The 21,433-nt window shown below is 38.0% G+C and overlaps 1 long non-coding RNA gene across 3 annotated transcripts in view; it reads right to left on the bottom strand.

Moving 5' to 3' along the window:
- The window catches only part of LOC118009313, a 203,435-nt gene that overhangs the window by 106,499 nt on the left and 75,503 nt on the right, over positions 1-21,433 (bottom strand). The window lies entirely within an intron of this gene.

The raw sequence follows: 21,433 nt of genomic DNA, 5'->3' as shown, positions 1-21,433 counted from the left end.
TTTGTGCTTGTAGCTACTCTCATTTCTTTATTCATTTATTTATGGTCTCTCGTCATATCACAACTTCTAGGCTAAGCTTTTTTGTTTTTACTTTTAATATGCTTTTCCAAAATAAATTGCTCACTTTGAGGGAGTTTTAGCATCATAAAAGACACTTCAGTGGCCCTCCTTAAAGCTGTAAGTGCCCAGCTAGCTAAAGATAGCGTGTTGATATTGAACCACATCTACAAGTCTGATGTAAAATGATGTAATGGGGTTTCATTAAGGTCATCTTCCATTGGAGGGCATTAGTTTGCCTTTAAGACAAATCAAACCAAACCAAACAAACCATCACCACAATATAGAAAATATAGTAACTCTTATGCCACTTTCAGATTATCTGATCAAATCCCTCATCTAAACAACCTTTCCTTAGCATTTGAGCTTGCTTAACTTTCCCTACTCTTCCCTTCCCCCCAACCTCACTCAGGGCAAGCTACAGAAATACACTCATTTTAGTACTAGCCTGGAGAGTCTAACAAAGGTAAGGATTCTGAAAAATGCAGACAACGCATTTTTAAATCAAATATGAGATTTTTTTTCATTGCCTCTCTAAGGATTCTCTGTGATGTAGTTCTGCCTCTAACACAAAATATTTTACAAAAATTAAAATTTCTGAAGAATAACTTTAAAAAGAAGAGAGACTTCCTTCTCGTGTGTTTTGGGTTCCATGGCAACAGCACATTCAGGCTAATGAAGATGGGATTCATGTTTATTGAGAACTTTATAGATTCACTTCCAAAGTTTGCCATGGTTGTCTTATTTATCTTCATACAACCCTAGGGAGTATTATTAACCCTCTTCATATAGATGAGGAGACTGAGGGTTAAAAAAAAATCAGAGTAGATAAAATTAGTCTTAAGTTGGACCTTAATTAGTAACATTTTCCTCTCCTCTTTCCCTTCTCTATATGCCACTATGCCCTCCTTCACACATGTACACAAACACATACACCACAACATACAGTGTTATTCCAAGAGCTTAGGTTATCCACATGTCTACTAAAAAGTTAAGTTACTCTATAAGGAAATCACTCTGTTGTGTTAAAACTGGCTGAACCAAAGACAAACCTGGAAATCTTAGAAATCATTATATTCTGAACTAACTCAAACATCTTTCTCTAGACGCCAAATCAGATTTCTAGCTGATTTTTCATGATGAACTTCACACATGCACTGCTTAGGTGGAGTACAGGGAATAAAATACCAATATGTAGTTCTCTTCTGTTTCATATAGATCAAAGCAAAGCTTCCCCTGCCTCATAATTCCCGTGAAATTGGAATTCACCTCTCTCAGACTTAATATCTTTCTTTTTTCCCCACAGTGAAGACATGCTACCAGTCAGAAGACCCATGCAGAGGCTCAAAGCCTTGGTACTTTGTGCCTCAGGCCTCTCACTAAGAAAACTAAGTGTAAGAACTTTATCTCCAATAGTTCCTGCCTTTTGTGACATCTCTCCTGGGTCTCTTCACCCCTAAATTCTTCATTTCTTTTCAGAATTTAGCAGAAAAGCACTTTTCCCTGCCTGTTTATCTCAATGTCTGTCTCTCACTGCTAGTATTTATTGCTTATCACTGTAAGTCTTTATTGAATGTAATCTGTTTGGGGATATAGTTGGCATGAAAGATGCTCCACCAAATGAAGTTGTAAAGTATTATACATAAATACTTAATTCCTAGATTTATTTATTATCATCATTACTTATTTACCACTATAGGCACATAGGACACCTTTGAAAGGAATAAATCTGGTCAGTTGCTCTCCCAAATTTTATCAGAATATTCCTTTATCAGAATATTTCCCAAATTGTATCAAAATATAAGATATAAATTAATGTCAATACATATTTATTAATGTTCTTCACATGACTAGCACACATGATAGTTTACAAAAAAATATACATCTATGGTATCTCATGTAATCTTTTTAATTATTTAATCTTCCCAGCTATCCAATGCTAAAACAGTTTTGGTTGCTATATGACAGTCCAGGAAAGTGAGACTCTGAAAGTTTGGAAGATATAGCAAAAGTCACATAAATAATGAGTTTCAGAGCTGGACTCAAACCTAGGTCTCCCATTCCAAGTACTAAGCATTTCTGCCCCCCTCCATGGCTGCCTATAGGATCAGCAGGATGAAAGGAAATCAAGCAAGGTCGGGGGAGAAACAAAATGGGCCTCATCATCTCCTCTGTGAAGCTTTCATAAGAGTGTATGGTTTGGTGTGGATTTATGTTTCATATTCAGCTAAATTAACTTAGATTTGTATTTAATTCAGGGTCATTGGAGCCTAAGTGTAAATTTGGGATTCCCCACACTGAATTTTTATTTGCCACAGTAGGCATGCTAGAAAGAATGCAATTAGCCCTAATTAGTATACTAATTAGTATAACTAGTAAGTTCTTTTCTCTGTGTGCCCAAGAAATGCTGGAGATACCTAGGATACAATTATGTCATTAATTATGACATATGGAATGAGCCCATGTCATTAAGTGGACATAGGATTGGGACCCTTATCAAAGAGGGGTGTGCCAAGCAAAGGGGGATACAAGTCCATGTGGAATACAGAAATGGTGGTATTGGTTCATATAAGTAAAAATGCATACTTGGAAGTCTGATGGACTTTGGACTTACAATCAATTCCAATCATTTTATCCCATAAGTCCTCACTCCATGGTAGATAAAGAGAAATAGAGGCAAAAAATTCTATACAGTCATAGCCATTTTAGAGGATTCATGGAAGCATCCTGTTGGAATGGTAAACCCATAGCCTTCTGCAACTTCTTGTTTGTCTGTTTTCTGTATATCTCTCCTTATACAGGAGAGTCTTTAACATGGCAAACTACTTTTCCATTCTTCTCCAGGAATTCCTACACTAAATCCAGTCTCCCATCCTCATTCATTCTCTAAAAGGAATAGGAACACAAGTTCTAAATTTCCATAGGAAGTCTACTGAACAAACCAGAAGAGAGAATTCAGAACAATCCTTGCTCTTGTCACTGTGAGCTATGCAAACAATCTTTGCTTATATAATACTTTTCAATGTAATGATTTACAATGAAACTCCAGCTCTAGAAACTATCTTACCTCAAAAAGTCATCCCATATTGGGACACCTGGGTGGCTCAGTTGGTTGAACAGCTGACTCTTGGTTTTGGCTCAAGTCATGAGCTCATGGGTCGTGAGATGGAGCACGGCATTGGGCTCCACTCTCAACAGGGAGTCTGCTTGAAGATTCTCTTCCTCTGCCCCTCCCCCTCCACACTCTCTCTCAAATAAATAAATAAATCTTTAAAAAAAAAGTCATCCCATATTACCTCTTCCTAAAGGAGTGTTTCAGTGCAAACCCCAAAGGCCATGAACATGCTACTCCACAAAAGAAATAAATTAACTATTGAATCTTACACTGGCAGTCAATCCAGCACATTAAATCCCAGAAAAATACACTTCCTGGGAAATATGATTCATTTCATAATAAAATAAATTAAATTGTCACCTTGAGCTGAAAAATAATTATACTTGAACTAAGCATAACAGACCAGATACATGCATTTTGGACAAGAAAAACAAAGTAAAAGTGGTAAGTAGAAAGCGTAATTTCTCAGTTCACATAGAAGCCATCAGAAAGAAAAATAAAGAAAGGGAAAATACGAATATAATAAATCATGTATGTGGACAAACAATGTAAATGTTTTTCATGTTTTCTATTCACATCAATGATTTTAGTTCTGCAATCAAAAAGAACTTAGGAAATATGCAGGTTCAAAATTGGGTACCAAAATAATTAACTGATTCTTGATTGGTAAAAATTAAGCTATTATTAGCTATAGCTATACAATACAGCTATATGTGAGACCATGCGATATATTAATCCACAAGCCATTAATAGAGTTAGCAATAGTTTAATTTACTGAATTTACTTATATCCCTAAAACAATAACTCTATGATTTTATATCTTAAAATTTATAAGTAATTTGTTAGTTGAAAAAATAGAAATTATTTCCTTCTATTTCAAGATTATAGATCAATAGCTTTTTAAAGAAAAATATTTTATAAAATATAATTTTCAAAATCAAAAAAGAATCCTCATTTAGCCATGATCTCTCTCTACAGTTTCTCCTTTGAGCTTTTTTTATTGTCAATAACAGCTAAATTTTTCAAAATTTAATTCTACATAGCCAAAATGGTTTGACCATTATAACCCTACTAACTGGCTAACATCTAATGTCTACTGTTTGTGTTTATTAAATTAATGTGGCTTAATAACTGATCTGATTTGGGTTTATTCAAACAAACTGAACTGAAAATAACTGTATGAATTCAACTAATTTGGACATATTTCAGGTTTAATCAAATAGCAAGCAATCAATAGTCAAATCTGGCTTAAAGTATACCCTGAAAGAAAGACAAATAGGTCTCTGTGGTGGAATCAGTTTTGGTGCCCTAACTAGATCCCCTTTACTGGGACAATACATCCATCTCTCCAAGATACCAACCAGTGACTTAATGGCAAATTGTTTGCATCAGATTTTCCAACTTGGAAAGGGGAGAGAGGCTTTCTGATCAGGATTAACACACACAGTATAGATTTGCCTTTCTTGCCACAGGTTCTGAGCAGGTACTACTGTCCAAGGGTTCACAGAGTGTCTGATCTAGAGTCATAGAATTCTGCACATTATCATTCCTGATTGAGAGATCCACTTTATGGCCAAGAAGGTAGGGCATGAGCATGTTTGTATGGGGTACACAGTCCTACCACTTTCTATACTATCAAGAAGCTATTGTCCAAATAGAGTGATGAAACAGCCTCTTAAAGATACAACTGAGACATCAGGTCAAAGATGATGCTGTGAGAGTAGGTGCTATCCTGCAAGATTTGGTAAATTCCTTAAATCCCGGGCATCACTTGGTGTTGTGTCCCCAGTAAATAAAATACATAGGTCCACATATTAAATAGTAGAAATGTAGGAGTAACCCCACTCACCATCACTTCTAGTGACTCCCTGGAGGAATTTGTGCTTCCCATCCCTATATGTTATGGTCTCTGAGTCTAGAGGTCCGGAATGCAAGGTGGAGAGCACTCCTATCCATAGTAGGAAGAACCAAGAACACAAGAACACAGTAAATCTTCAACTAAACTCAAAGCAATGGCTGCCACTAATCACATTGGGCTCCTTATGTCAGTAATCTAGCAGGTACAAAAAGGAGCTACCAAGAAAATCAACCCTCATCATCATGAGGAAGAAATACTACCTAATAAAGAGGGATATATAATAATTATGTCTGACACATCTGCTGGGGTATCTCTTGGCACATCCATGCCCATTTGTGACTGTAAATGGGCAAGGAGAGCAACTCTAGTTTCAAAAAGGCATGGTAACCAGAAACCTAGGCTCCTCAGAGATGACATCTGCATCAACCCAGAAGGCAAGTCCCCTAGACAAGCCAGAAGTGCTAGCTAAGGGTGAGGGGAATCAGAAATGTGTGGCAGAGGAGGGAGAAAATGAGTATTAAATAGGACATTGATACCAATCACAGTAGCAGGGGCTGTCATTTATCTCACCAACCCTCCTCTTTTGTTTCTCCAGGAATAGTGACCACAAGATCTGTATGGTTGGAGTAAATTTAATGTGAGAAGCAAGTGGACCTAAGCAGTGCAAGGGGTAGCCTATGATAAATGCTGGTTTGATGCTCTACACAGATCCTCTTAACCAGAGCAGGGCACTCATCTCCCAGCTGCTGTGAGTGTTGGCTGCCAAGGGGTTGGTTCATAGCTATGCATCCTCTTCTCCAAAAAGTACCCTCTACTAATAGGAACTGCTTTATCAGGGAAAGTCTACACTCTACCTATCTTCCACCCACATACAGCCAACAACCTATGACTGGCTGAAAGCAGGGCACTAAATACTGCTACCCTTGCCTCAAAGGGAAACAGCTCACTAGCCCACCCCTGTGGATCAAACTAAGGCTAGATTTTGACTTGAGACCACACCATTGCTCAGGTCTTTCTTCTTCCCCCATCTTGCTTCACTCTTAGCCACATGGGTTTTTTTGCAAAACACTTCTTCAATAAATCATGTGCCATGATTATCAAAGGCTTTGCTCCTAAGGAATTGGAACTAAAAAAAAATCTCAAACTTTATCATTTATAAGAATCAACAGAAGAGTTTGTTTTAAATGCACATTCTTTGGCCCTACTTCTAGAAAAGTAAATTTAATAGGTGTATGGTGAGCCTACAGACCACTCTGAGATGCACTGGACTAGACCATTAGCATATACTATCCACAAAGGAAAGCCAGAACCACCAATGACACAGCAATATTCTCAATCAATGCACCTGAGAACAAATTTCTCTACAGTTACTCTCAAGGCTTTGATTTTCCAACATAACAAACCTCTAACCTCAACTTTGTGATACGGCTTTCACTCCACTCATGTTTACAACTTCAAAATGTTAATAAAACATGGTAAGTGCAAAAGCCAAATAAAGTAGAAGAGGTAGCAAGTAAGTAATGGACTGCACATTCTTAATTTAAATCATATATATTTATTCTCTCACTCGGTAACTGAATACTAACCAAATGAATTTGTAACATATTCCAGTCTAGTTTTATTAGGATTTGTGCTGTATGTGTAATGTAAAAACAAAGAAAATATATTGCAACATCAACTTATATTATTCATGCTTATAAAGTTCTGTGTATCTACCCATGCGGTTGAGAAGATGCATTAGGAGTCGATTACAATAACAAGAAAAGGTTATTTGAGTCAAATCAAAACAATAAATGGGGTAGAGAAAAATTGTAAAATATTTGTTTTACTCTTTCCTCCAGTGACACATAAAACATTATCTCCTTCTCTAAGCGATTATGAACATTTCTATTCTGTCATATGGCATAAAGTGGAGATTTGTTTAAAATCATTTATGTTGGGAAAGTTACACAAGCCTCTTTGCACTTCAGAGAAAGTATATTTTTGATCACCTCAATTGTTAAAAACTCACAGTTCTTATTTATAGGAATACTCAGACAGATGGAAATAATAAAAACTGCTTTAAACAACCTCTAACTAATTTGTCACATTTCCACAATTTCCATTTTCTCTGTAAAATATAGCAGCAGTTGCCAACAGGATGCAGAACACTCTTGAATGTTAGGCTACTCTCCACTGTGCCCACCCATTTCCTCTCTTCCACGTGGGCAGTACAATCCATCAAGAGTCAGCTGTGTTTATTCACAAACTTGCCTATGATCCCACTTACTATTATATTATTTAATTTTGCTAAAGATTTCATAAATCTATGAAATATGAGTTCTAAAACAAGTAAACATTTCCTTAAAAACTAAGATGAATACTTTGGAGAGACTTGATAATGTAGACTTGCTTTAAAATTGCTCTCAAATTACAGAGAACTATAAAAAAAAGAGAAAAGTAGTAAGATTAAGAGAATTTTGTATTCCCTCAAATTATTTTACAGGAATCTTGATCTCTTTTGCTCCACTTTAAGGAGTCCCAAGGGATGCCTGGGGAGCTCAGTTGGCTAAGCCTGTCCCTTCGGCTCAGGTCATGATCCCAGATCAAGTCCCATATCGGGCTCCTTGCTCAGTAGGGAGCCTGCTTCTCCCTCTGCCTGCTGCTCCCCCTGCTTGTGCTCTCTCTCTCCCTCTCACTCTCTGACAAATAAATAAAATCTTTAAAAAAAAAGTTTAAAAAAATAAAATAAAGAGTCTCAAACTGGAAATCAATTGCATTGATTTCCAAAATGACAGATCTAAAATGACTATGGTGTACACAAGAAATGCCAGGACTTCCAATCAGATCCATACACCAAACACAGACCTTGGCCTTTGTTGCAATGGCTAATAAACTCACATGTATACAAGTCTATGGACGGAGATTTAGTCAACTTTTCATAATGTTTTACTTTAAGTGATTTTAATTAACTGACAAATGATCAGTGCCAATCACATCCCCATCAAAAATTTCTACCGTATCAGGTGGTCCTGGTGACAGGAACAGACAAAATGAGAAGTCACAGGACTTTTTAAATCTTTCTATAAAAAAAGAAAATAAGTCAAAATAAAGAAATATATTCATGGCATTTTTTTTAAAGATTTTATTTATTTGAGAGAGAGAGAGAGCACACATGTGCATAAGTGGGGGGGACAGAGGGAGCAGGAGAAGCAGACTCCCTGCTGAGCGAGGAGCCCAACACAGCCCAACACAGGACCCCAGGATCATGACCTGAGCCCAAGGCAGACGCTTAACCAACTGAGCTACCCAGGCGCCCATGGCATTTCTTTTACGGTAAGCTATTGAACTACATAGGAGACAAAGGAAAAACTGAACCTTGGTAGAAATGAAACCAGTCAAAAAGTTAACATTTCTTGTAAAATGCATTAAGGCACATGATTAGAAGATTGTTTCCTTTTAAAATGCAAACATCCTGTTTAGGAGCCAAAGTCTGTGAGGAAACGAAAGCACACCTCCTCACTACAAAGGCAGGTATGTCATTCAGATCCGTAGTCTAGGTTTGTAGGTCCAAACCAGGTCTGTAATTTTCTTGTACTTGCTTCAGATCCTTTTAGTTCTCTGTAAATAAACATTACAGAGTTGAAGCCCCCTTTTCTCTCTAGAGGTAACCACTTTCTTGAAGTTGAAATGTACCACCTCCATTATTTTATATTATATATAAAATGTTATTTTATATTATTTAACAGCACTATAGATAGTATTATTTTGTGTTGTAAACTTTGCGTACATGATATCATGATGTACCTATCACTTTGTGATGTTTTTATTCAATGATATTTTCAATATTTATCCATGTTAATATAAACATATATTAATGAGTATCACTTATTTCAAAAACACTGTATTGCATCACAGTTTATCCACACATCTGTTAGTAGATAATTAAGTAATTTTCAAATTTTAGCTGTTAAAAACAATGCTGAAACAAACAGCATTGCACACACATTCAAACATTTATTTAATTCAGAATCCCAAACTTCATCTTGGTCTTTCTCAATCACGATCTCCAGGGAGAAGATTGGGAAGATGTATGTTTAATAAGTTCCCTCACCCACCCACTCTGAGTGATTCTTATCCTCAGGGAAGTTTAGGGGAAAACACTCTAGACTAATAGCATACATGTAGAAGTAAAAATACTGAGTCATAGTAATGCCCATCTTCCATTTTACAAGATATTGTAAAATTACACTTCAAAGTAGAAGTTGTAATTTACATGCCCACAAACAGGATACGATTCTCATTTCCCCACAGCTTTGTCAACATTTGGCATTGTCACAGTTTAGGTCTTTACCACTCCGGTGGATGTAAAATAGTACTCTGCTGTTGTTTTAATTTGCAGTTTGCTTTCTGGTTACCTGTAAAATTGAGAAGACTTTTACCTATAAATAACTGGCCATCGGAATTTCCTCCTTGTGAATTGTTTGCCTGTTTTAGGAAGTTGTTTTTCTCTTATTGATTTGTAAGAATATATACATTCTGGATACAAAAGTTGAATATTACAAAGCTTAATGAAACAAAATTTAAAATCTTTTGCCCACCCATCCAATTCATGAATTTTTCTCCCGAGAATCAATCATTTTATATCCTTTTAGTAGTTTTTCCAAAATATATCCATTTTTCTAAATAATATGATTATATATTTTTTGATTTATTAGTTCTAGATATTATTTTTATTTACTTCCTATATGGAAGGTAAAGGTTAAGCATTCTTACATCATTACCTCATCCCCCCAATAAATCATAACTCAGTTTTTTATTAAAATATTATAACTTAGAATGTTATGACTATATAAATATTGGTCATTGCTGAGATCATTACTATTATTATATTTCCTTTCTTTGCATAACTTTTGTTCTTCCTGGAATAAGTAATTACCTTACTTCTTCATACACTTTCCTTTCATTAATTCTCTCTAGATTTTCCAACCTCTCTCAATCCTATTTTCTATATAAATACGTCAAGTTATCTTCCCTTTCTTCTAAAACCCTCTGTCCACCTGCTCCAATTTGGGCTGCTTATTCTCTGAACTGGATGCTTAGCTCTTGGTCTGGGGCCTCTTACTTTACCCTGAGAAATTGCCTTCACCTCTCCCCTGTGTGAGATCCCATTTCCTAGATTTCATCTTCTTCTTCCTTGGTTTATTCCATTATTTCAGCAGAGTACATCCTCCCATAACTTCCTGAGACATTTATGACACCTTACAGTCTTAAAATATGTTTATTCTATCTCTGTTTTAGTTTTATTTAGTTTTATTTTTTTAGTTAGTTTTATTTCTTGGGATATATTTTAAATATTATTTTATAAATATTTAAATATATGTTACTTATATTTCCAACTTCCTGGGAAGATGGCAGAGTGGGAGGATCCTAAACTCAACTCATCCCATGGATACACCTAGATAAAAGCCACACCAGTGTAAATAACACAGAAAAGACCCAAAGACTGGCCTAATAGACTCTCCACAGCTAAATGTACAGAAGAGGCCACACTGAAGAGGGTAGGAAAGGCAGAGACATGCTTAGCAGCCAAAGGGACATGTAGACTGTCCACAGAAGGGAGGAAGGAACACCATGGGTGTGGAGAGGAGAGAGAAGCAGATCCTTATACCAGGAAACCCAGGCATGGGGAACCACATGGGGAAGACAAATTCCCATAACATGTGGCTTTTAAAACTAGAGAGGCCTAACAATCAGTGAGGCTTAACACCTGGAACTTTACAAAAAGCAGTGGCCTGGCTCTGGGAGAGCCAGGTGGGTGCAGTCACTGCCCTAAAAAGACAGCACAACAAGCAGACCCACTGAGATACAACATAGAAGCAGCAGTTTGAAAAATGCCTGGGGTATATGGGAAAGAGATTTATTTGCTAATCTCAAAGCATGTGCTGGAGAGGCAAGGAACATTGGGAGACTTCTCCTAAAACAAAAGAGCTGTCAGGTGCCATTTCCCTTTCCCGCCCCCCATCCTGGATACACGGACACCTGTGAGAACCAGTGCAGTGTAAACACTCTCCACCTAGCTTGCTAGCAGCTGGACCCCACATTCTCCTATGGAAACACCCCCTCCACCTGGCCAGGCTGGCAGGAGTCTGCCCAGCAGCTGTAAGTCCCTTCCCACAGCTTGTAGCCTGCCATTGCATTCTCCTGTGGACCTGTCTCCTCTAATATGCCCTTGGTAGAGCCCATCTAAAGCCAGACTACAAACCTCACAGAGGGCAAGTAGCCCTGACAGGGGCCAGAACTACTCCAAAGTGACTCCTGCCCCAGAGAGAGGGAAAGATAACCACACACACACAGACGTCCAACTGTGGCCCCAGCAGTGGGCTGGGGGCAGAAATCTAGTCTGACCACAGGCCCTGCCCACCAACGAAAGCTTCTCAGGGGATAACACAGGGAAAGCACCCTACAGTTTAGTGCTACTGCAGCTATGGCAAACACTTGGTTTGACTCAACTCAAACCAAAGGTAGCCTCAGACTAACACACTAACAACACAGTGACCAAACGCTGCTCACAACAGGAATAGAGAAGAGAGCCATTACAGACGACTAGACTGAAGGCAAATGCTGCTCAGCCATGACTGTAGGAAGCACAGAGCACACACAGGAAACACCTCTGAACAGTCAGGTTCTGGTGACTAGAGGACATTTGCACTTCAGGGCACTGCAGGGCATCTTCTTCATGAGTCTACTACTTTCAGAAACAGGAGATGTAGCTGACTTTCCTAATACATAGGAAAGATACAGGGAGTTAGACAAGATGAGGAGACAGAGGACTATGTTCCAAAGGAAAGAATGGGACAAAATCATAGCAATAGAACTAAAAGAGACAGAGATAAGGAATATACCTGATAGAAAATTTAAAGTAATGGTTATAAAGATATTCACTGGATTTGAGAAAAGGATGAGACCCTCAACAAAGAGATAGAAAATAAAAAAAAAAAAAAGAACCAGAGATGAAGAACTCAATAATTGAAATTAAAAACACCCTAGATGGAATAGATGTAGACTAGAGGAAGCAGAAGAACAGATCAGGAGACCTGGAGTACAGAGTAATGGAAGGCAATCACACTGAACAAGAGTGACAAAAAATAAGAAAAGATGAAAAAAGACTGAGGGAACACAGCAACACCATTAAGCACAATAACATTTGCATTAGAGGGATCCCAGAAAAAGAAGAAGGGGCAGAAGATTCATTTGAAGAAATAATAGCTGAAAGTTTCCCAAATCTGGGAAAGAAAACAGAAATCCAGCTCAAGAAGGCATAGAGAGCCCCCAACAAAATCAACCTGAGGAAGTCCCCACCAAGACATAATAATTAAAATGCAAAAAGTAGTGATAACGACAATCAAGAAATGCGTAGAAGACATGAACAGACATTTCTGCAAAGAAGACATCCAAATGGCCAAAAGGCACATGAAAAAGTGCTCAACATCACTCGGCATCAGGGAAATACAAATCAAAATGACAATGAGATACCACCTCACACCAGTCGGAAAGGCTAAAATTAACAAGTCAGGAAACGACAGATGTTGGCGACGATGCGGAGAAAGGGGAACCCTCCTACACTGTTGGTGGGAATGCAAGCTGGTGCAGCCACTCTGGAAAACAGTATAGAGGTTCCTCAAAAAGTTAAAAATAGAGCTACCCTATGACCCAGCAATTACACTACTGGGTATTTACCCCAAAGTTACAAATGTAGTCATCCAAAGGGGCACATGCACCCCAATGTTTATAGAAGCAATGTCCACAATAGCCAAACTATGGAAAGAGCCTAGATGTCCATCAACAGATGAATGGATAAAGAAGATGTGGTGTGTGTGTGTGTATATATATATATATATATACACACACAATGGAATATTATGCAACCATCAAAAAAATGAAATCTTGCCATTTGCAATGACATGGATAGAACTAGAGGGTATTATGCTAAGCGAAATAAGTCAATCAGAGAAAGACAAGTATCATATGATCTCACTGATATGAGAAATTTGAGAAACAAGACAGAGGATCATATAGGAAGGGAGGGAAAAATGAAACAAGATGAAACCAAAGAGGGAGACAAACCATAGGAGACTCTTAATCTCAGGAAACAAACTGAGGGTAGCTAGAGAGGAGGGGGGTGGGAGGGATGGAGAGGCTGGGTGATGGACATTGGGGAGGGTATGTACTATGGTGAGCGCTGTGAATTGTGTAAGACTGATGAATCACAGACCTGTACCCCTGAAACAAATAATACATTATATGTTAATAAAAAATTTAAAAATACATAAATAAATAAATAAAATTTTTTAAAAAGTAGTGATAAAGAGAGATTTTAAAAACAACAAAAGAAAAAAAATTACATACAAAGGAAACCCCATATGACTATCAACTGATTTTTGATAGCAAAGCAGCAAAATCAAGTATATCTATAAAAATCAGTCAAGGAATTCACAAAATAAAAGAATGTAAAATATGACACCATATACATAAAATGTATTGGGGAGAGGAATGAAGAATGGGTTCAAATTTAAGTGACCATCAACTTACTATAAACCGCTATACACATAAGATGTTATATACAAACCTAATGGTAACCACAAATCAAAAACCGGCAATAGATACAAAAAAAAGAGAAAGGAATCCAAGTATATGACTAAAGAAAGGCAGCAAACCATGAGAGAAGAGAGCAAAAAAAGAAAGGAACAGAGAGGAACTATAAAAACAATCATAAAACAAGTAACAATGTCAGTAAGTACATACCTATCAATAATTTACTTTGAGGGTGCCTGGGTGGCTCAATTGGTTAAGCATCCAACTTGATCTCAGCTCAGGTCTTGATCTCAGAGTTGTGAGTTTGGGCCCCACACCCACTATGAAGCCTACATTAAAAATAATAATAGTAGGGGGGAAAAGATGGCAGAGGAGTAGGGGATCCTAATCCAACTGGTCCCTGGAACTGAGCTGGATATCTACCAGACCACTCCAAACACCCATGAAATCAGCCTGAGATGTAAGAAGATAGATCTGGATCTCTACAAACAGAATATTGCAGGCATTTGGTTTCAAGGTATGAAGCAGGGAGCCATGATTCCATGGGCAGATATCGGAGGATAAACGGCAGGGGGAAGGAGACAGTCATCGGGATCCTACACCGAGGGTGAGCAATAGCCTCCCGCGCCGGGGACAGAGCACAGACTTGCAGACCGGTAGCGACAGGGAAAGGACTTCAGGGCAGCCCCCTGGAATGGCAGGGCCGCACCTGTGAACTGGGGGCGGCTGGCAGTTTTAGAAGCATGAAGGGCAGAGCCGTGCCCCCATGCCCTGACCTGGAGATGAGGACTAGGAGCACTGCTGAGGGGCACACAACCCAGGACTGCAGTTTATAGCAGCACAGACAGAAACAGAGATAGTGTGGCCTGGAGAGCTCAATGAAGAACAGACTGCAATCTCTCTGCTCTGAGGCAGAGGGCTGGAAACAGTCTCTCCTGCTCTGACTTCCGGAAGAGATGCGGAAAGCCACCAGGGAAAGCCACCAGAGAACAAAAGCCCCAGAAAAATGGTTTTCACTGAGGCCATCCCCTGCCACAGGGGGCAGGACAACTCTGCCCAAACAGGGTTGCCTGAGTAACAGCGCTGCAGGCCCCTCCCCCAGAAGACAGGCTGGGAAAACAAGAGGCCTCAACCCTAAGGTCCCTAGAAAACAGGTGCATCTTGCTTGGGTTGTGGTCAATAATTTGGACCCCACCCCTCAAAAGAATGACTAGGAGGAAGAACCCCCAAAATAAGAAAGACTCAGAGACTATGACTTATGCCACAGATTTACAAATGGATTCAGATATAACCAAGATGTCGGAGATGGAATTCAAGCTAGCAATTGTGAAGACGGTAGCTAGAATGGAGAAATCAATTAATGACAACATAGAGTCTCTAAGGGCAGAAATGAAAGCTGAATTGGCAGAACTTAAAAATGCTATCAATGAGATCCAATCTATCTAGATAATCTAACAGTTAGGGTTAGCGAGGCAGAAGAACAAATTAGTGACCTAGAATACCAATTAATAGATAAAAAGGGAAGAGAGGAGGCCAGGGAAAAACAACTCAGAATCCATGAAAATAGAATCAGAGAAATAAATGACACCATGAAACGTTCCAATGTCAGAATTATTGGAATCCCTGAGGGGGTGGAGAGAGAGAGAGGACCAGAAGATATATTTGAGCAAATCATAGCTGAGAACTTCCCTAATCTGGGAAATAAAACAAACATTCGTGTCCTAGAGGCAGAGAGGACCCCTCCCAAGATCAAGGAAAATAGGCCAACACCCTGGCATGTAATAGTAAAACTCTCAAATCTTAGAACCAAGGAAATCATCTTAACGGCAGTTAGGGGGAAGAGATTCCTTACGTACAGAGGGAAGAACATCAGAATAACGTCAGACCTATCCACAGAGACCTGGCAAACCAGAAAGGCCTGGCAAGACATATTCAGTGTACTAAACAAGAAGAACATGCAGCCAAGAATACTTTATCTGGCAAGGCTGTCATTTAGAATGAATGGAGAGATGCAGAGCTTCCACGACCAGCAGAAACTGAAAGAATATGTGACCACTAAGCCAGCCCTGCAAGAAATATTAAGGGGGGTTCTATTAAAGGAGAAAGACCCCAAGAGTGATATAGAACAGAATTTTACAGGGACAATCTATAAAAACAAGGTCTTCACAGGCAACATGATGACAATTAATTCATATCTTTCAATAATCACTCTCAAAATGAACGGCCTAAATGCTCCAATAAAATGGCACAGGGTTGCAGATTGGATAAAAAGACAGGACCCATCCATATGCTGTCTACAAGAGACTAATTTTGAACCTAAAGACACATCCAGACTGAAAGTGAAGGGATAGAGATCCATCTTCCATGCCAACAGACTTCAAAAGAAAGCTGGGGTAGCAGTTCTTATATCAGACATATCAGATTTTAAACTAAAGACTGTAGTTAGAGACACAGAAGGACACTATATCATTCTTAAAGGGTCTATCCAACAAGAAGATCTAACAATTGTAAATATCTATGCCCCCAACATGGGAGCAGCCATCTACATAAGCCAACTGCTAACCAAAATAAAGAGTCATATTGATAACAGTACTTTAATTGTAGGAGACTTCAATACTCCACTCTCAGCAATAGACAGATCATCTAAGCAGAAAATCAACAAAGAAACAAGAGCTTTGAATGACACACTGGACCAGATGGACCTCATAGATATATACAGAACATTCCACCCTAAAACAACAGAATACTCAGTCTTCTTGAGCGCACATGGAACTTTCTCCAGAATAGACCACATACTGGGTCACAAATCAGGTCTCAACTGATACCAAAAGATTGAGATTATTCCCTGCATATTCTCAGACCATAATGTTTTAAAACTGGACCTTGATCACAAGAAAAAATTTGGAAGAAATTCAAACACTTGGAAGCTAAAGACCACTCTGCTCAAGAATGTTTGGGTCAACCAGGAAATCAAAGAAGAACTTAAACAATTCATGGAAACCAATGAGAACGAAAACACATCAGTCCAAAACCTATGGGATACTGCAAAGGCCATCCTAAGGGGATAATACATAGCCATCCAAGCCTCACTCAAAAAAATAGAAAAATCCCAAATTCACCAACTAACTCTACAACTTAAAGAACTAGAGAAAAAGCAACAAACGATGCCTAAGCCATGCATTAGAAGATAAATAATTAAGATTGGAGCAGAAATCAATGAATTAGAAACCAGAAACACAGTAGATCAGATCAACGAAACTAGAAGCTGGTTCTTTGAAAGAATTAATAAGATTGATTAACCACTGGCCAGACTTATCCAAAAGAAAAGAGAAAGGACCCAAATTAATAAAATTATGAATGAAAGGGGAGAGATCATGACTGACACCAAGGAAATAGAAACAATTATTAGAAATTATTATCAACAACCATATGCCAATAAGCTGAGCAACCTGGATGAAATAGATGCCTTCCTGGAAACCTATAAACTGCCAAGACTGAAAGAGGAAGAAAGTGACAACCTGAATAGGCCAATAACCAGTAATGAGACTGAAGCAGTGATCAAAAACCTCCCAAAAAACAAGAGTCCAGGGCCTGACAGATTCCCTGAGGAATTCTACCAAACATTCAAAGAAGAAATAATACCTCTTCTCCTGAAGCTGTTTCAAAAAAATAGAAACAGAAGGAAAGCTTCCAGATTCATTCTATGAGGCCAAACCAGGCAAAGACTGCATCAAAAAGGAGAATTTCAGACCAATATCCCTGATGAATATGGATTCCAAAATCCTCAACAAAATCCTAGCTAAAAGGATCCAACAATACATTAAAGGGATCATCCACCTCAACCAAGTGGGATTTATCCCTGGGATGCAAGGGTGGTTCAACATTCACAAATCAATCAGTGTGATCGAATACATTAATAAGAGAAGAGAGAAGAGCCATATGGTCCTCTCAGTTGATGCGGAAAAAGCATTTGACAAAATACAGCATCCTTTCCTGATTAAAACTCTTCAGAGTATAGGGATAGAGGGAACATTCATCAAGCTCATAAAATCCATCTATGAAAAACCCACAGTGAATATCATCCTCAATGGGGAAAAGCTGAGAGCCTTTCCCTTAAGATCAGGAACATGTCAAGGATGCCCACTCTCACCACTATTGTTCAACATAGTACTAGAAGTCCTAGCAACAGCAATCAGACAACAAAAAGAAATAAAAGGTATTCAAATTGGCAAAGAAGAAGTTAAACTCTCTCTTTTCGCAGATGACATGATACTTTATGTGGAAGACCCAAAAGACTCCACCCCCAAATTACTAGAATTCATACAGCAATTCAGTAATGTGGCAGGATACAAAATCAATGCACAGAAATCAGTTGCTTTCTTATACACTAACAATGCAACTATAGAAAGAGAAATTAGAGAAACGATTCCATTTACAATAGTACTAAAAACCATAAGATACCTCAGAATAAACCTAACCAAAAAGGTAAATGATCTATACTCTAGGAACTACAGAACACTCATGAAAGAAATTGAAGAAGACACAAAAAGATGGGAAAACATTCCATGCTCATGGATCAGAAGAATAAACATTGTTAAATGTCTATGCTACCCAGAGCAATCTATACCTTCAATGCCATCCTGATCAAAATTCCAATGACATTTTTCAAAGTGCTGGAACAAACAAGACTAAAATTTGTATGGAATCAGAGAAGACCCCAAATTGCCAAGGAAATATTGAAAAAGAAAAACAAAGCTGGGGACATCACGTTGCCCAATTTCAAGCTATATTACAAAGCAGTGATCACCAAGACAGCATGGTACTGACACAAAAACAGACATATAGAGCAGTGGAACAGAATAGAGAGCCCAGAAATGGACCCTCAACTCCATGGTCAAATAATCTTCGACAGGGGCGCCTGGGTGGCTCAGTCGTTAAGCGTCTGCCTTCGGCTCAGGTCATGATTCCAGGGTCCTGGGATCGAGCCCCGCATCGGGCTCCTTGCTCGGCCGGGAGCCTGCTTCTCCCTCTCCCACTCCTCCTGCTTGTGTTCCCTCTCTCACTGTGTCTCTCTCTGTCAAATAAATAAAATCTTAAAAAAAAAAAAAAATCTTCGACAAAGCAGGAAAAAATATGCAATGGAAGAAAGACAGTCTCTTCAATAAATGGTACTGGGAAAATTGGACAGCCACATGCAGAAAAATGAAACTCGACCATTCTCTAACACCCTACACAAAGATAAACTCAAAATGGATGAAAGACCTCAATGTGAGACAAGAATCCATCAAAATCCTAGAGGAGAACATAGGCAGTAACCTCTTTGACATCGGCCACAGCAACTTCTTTCAAGATACATCTCCAAAGGCTAGTGAAACAAAAGCAAAAATGAACTTTTGGGACTTCATCAAGATAAAAAGCTTCTGCACAGCAAATGAAACAGTCAACAAAACAAAGAGGCAACCCGCAGAATGGGAGAAGATATTTGCAAGATATCTGACACTACAGATAAAGGGCTGGTATCCATGATCTATAAAGAACTCAAACTCAACACCCAAAAAATAAATAATCAAGTCAAAAAATGGGCAGAAGACATGAACAGACACTTCTCCAAAGAAGATATACAAATGGCTAACAGACACATGAAAAAATGTTCATCATCATTAGCCATCAGGGAAATTCAAATCAAAACCACACTGAGATACCACCTTACACCAGTTAGAATGGCAAAAATTGACAAGGCAAGAAACAACAAATGTTGGAGAGGTTGTGGAGAAAGGGGAACCCTCCTATACTGTTGGTGGGAATGCAAGTTGGTACAGCCACTTTGGAAAACAGTGTGGAGGTTAATTAAAAATAGAGCTACCCTAAGACCCAGCAATTGCACTACTGGGTATTTACCCCAAAGACACAGTTGTAGTGAAAAGAAGGGCCATATGCACGCCAATGTTCATAGCAGCAATGTCCACAATAGCCAAACTGTGGAAAGAGCCGAGATGCCCTTCAACAGATGAATGGATAAAGAAGATGTGGTCCATATACAATGGAATATTACTCAGCCATCAGAAAGGATGAATACCCAACTTTTACATCAACATGGATGGGACTGGAGATTACACTAAGTGAACTAAGTCAAGCAGAGACAGTCAATTATCATATGGTTTCACTTATTTGTGGAACATAAAGAATAGCATGGAGGGCATTAGGAGAAGGGAAAAATGAAGGGGGGAAATCGGAGGGAGAGATGAACCAGGAGAGACTATGGACTCTGAGAAACAAACTGAGGGTTTTAGAGGGAAGGGGGGTGGAGGGATGGGTTAACCCAGTGATGGGTATTAAGGAGGGCACGTACTGCATGGAGCACTGGGGATTATAGAAAACAATGAATCATGGATCACTACATCAAAAACTAATGATATATTGTATGGTGACTAACATAACATAATAAAATAAAATAAAATAAAAATAGTAGTAATAATAATAATAATTATTATTACTTTGAAAGTAAATGGACTAAATGCTCCAATCAAAAGACATAGGGTAATGGAATGGATAAAAAAGCAAGACCTATCTATATGCCTAAAAGAGATATATTTCAGATCTAAAGACATATGCAGATTGAAAGTCAAGGGATGGAAAAGTATTTATCATGCAAATGGAATTGAAAAAAAGCTCAGGTAGCAATACTTATATCAGAAAAAAATAGGTTTTTAAAACAAAGACTATAACAAGAAACAAAGAAAGACACTATATAATCATAAAGAGAACAATACAACAAGAAGATACAACAATTGTAAATATATCCAACATGGGAGCACCCAAATACATAAGGGAGCTAATAAGAACAAACATAAAGGAAGTAACTGCTAGTAATACTTATAATAGTAGGAGAATTTAAAACCCCACCTACATCAATGGATAGATCATCCAAACAGAAAATCAATAAGGAAAGAGTGACTTTGCATAATACATTGGACCAAATGGATCTAACAGATATATTCAGAACACTTGATCCTACAACTGCAGAAAACAAATTCTTTTCAACTGCACATGGAACATTTTCCAGATCACATATGAGGCCACAAAACAAGTCTCAACAAATTCAAAAAGATTGAAGTCATACCATGTACCTTTATGACCACAACACTATGAAACTGGAAATCAATCACAAAAAATAATAATAATAATAAAAATAAAATGTCTGGAAAGAACACAAATACATAGAAGTTAAATAACATGCTACTAAACAATGAATGAGTCAACCAAGAAATCAAAAAGGAAATTAAAAAATACAGGGACATAAATGAAAATGAAAACACAATCCAAAATCTTCAGGATGCAGCAAAAGCTGTTCTAAGAGGGAAGTTTGTAGCAATACAAGCCTACTTCAAGAAGCAAGAAAAATCTCAAATAAACAACCTAACCTACACTTAAAGGAGCTAGAAAAAGAAGAACAAACAAAACCCAAAATTAGCAGAAGGAAAGAAATAAGAAAGATTAGAGCAGAAATAAATGATATAGAAACTAAAAAAACAAACAAACAAAAAACACACAAAAAAACAATAGAACAAAACAATGGAACAGGATCTGGTACTTTGAAAATATCAACAAAACTGATAAACGTTTAGCCAGACTCATTTAAAAAAAGGGACTCAAATAAACAAAATCAGAAATCAGTGAGGCAAAATAACCAATACCAGAGATATACAAAGGATTATAACAGAATATTTTGAAAAATTATATTCCAACAAATTTGACAACCTAGAAGAAATGGATAAATTCCTAGAAACATAAAACCTCCCAAAACTAAACCAGAAAGAAATAGAAAATTT

This window comes from Mirounga leonina, unplaced genomic scaffold (assembly GCF_011800145.1).
Source record: "Mirounga leonina isolate KUSES-001 unplaced genomic scaffold, KU_Mleo_1.0 Mir_127, whole genome shotgun sequence".
Taxonomy (NCBI): Eukaryota; Metazoa; Chordata; class Mammalia; order Carnivora; family Phocidae; genus Mirounga; species Mirounga leonina.
The sequence above is the reverse complement of the archived record's forward strand: the minus strand, read 5'-3'. Positions and strand labels throughout refer to the sequence as shown.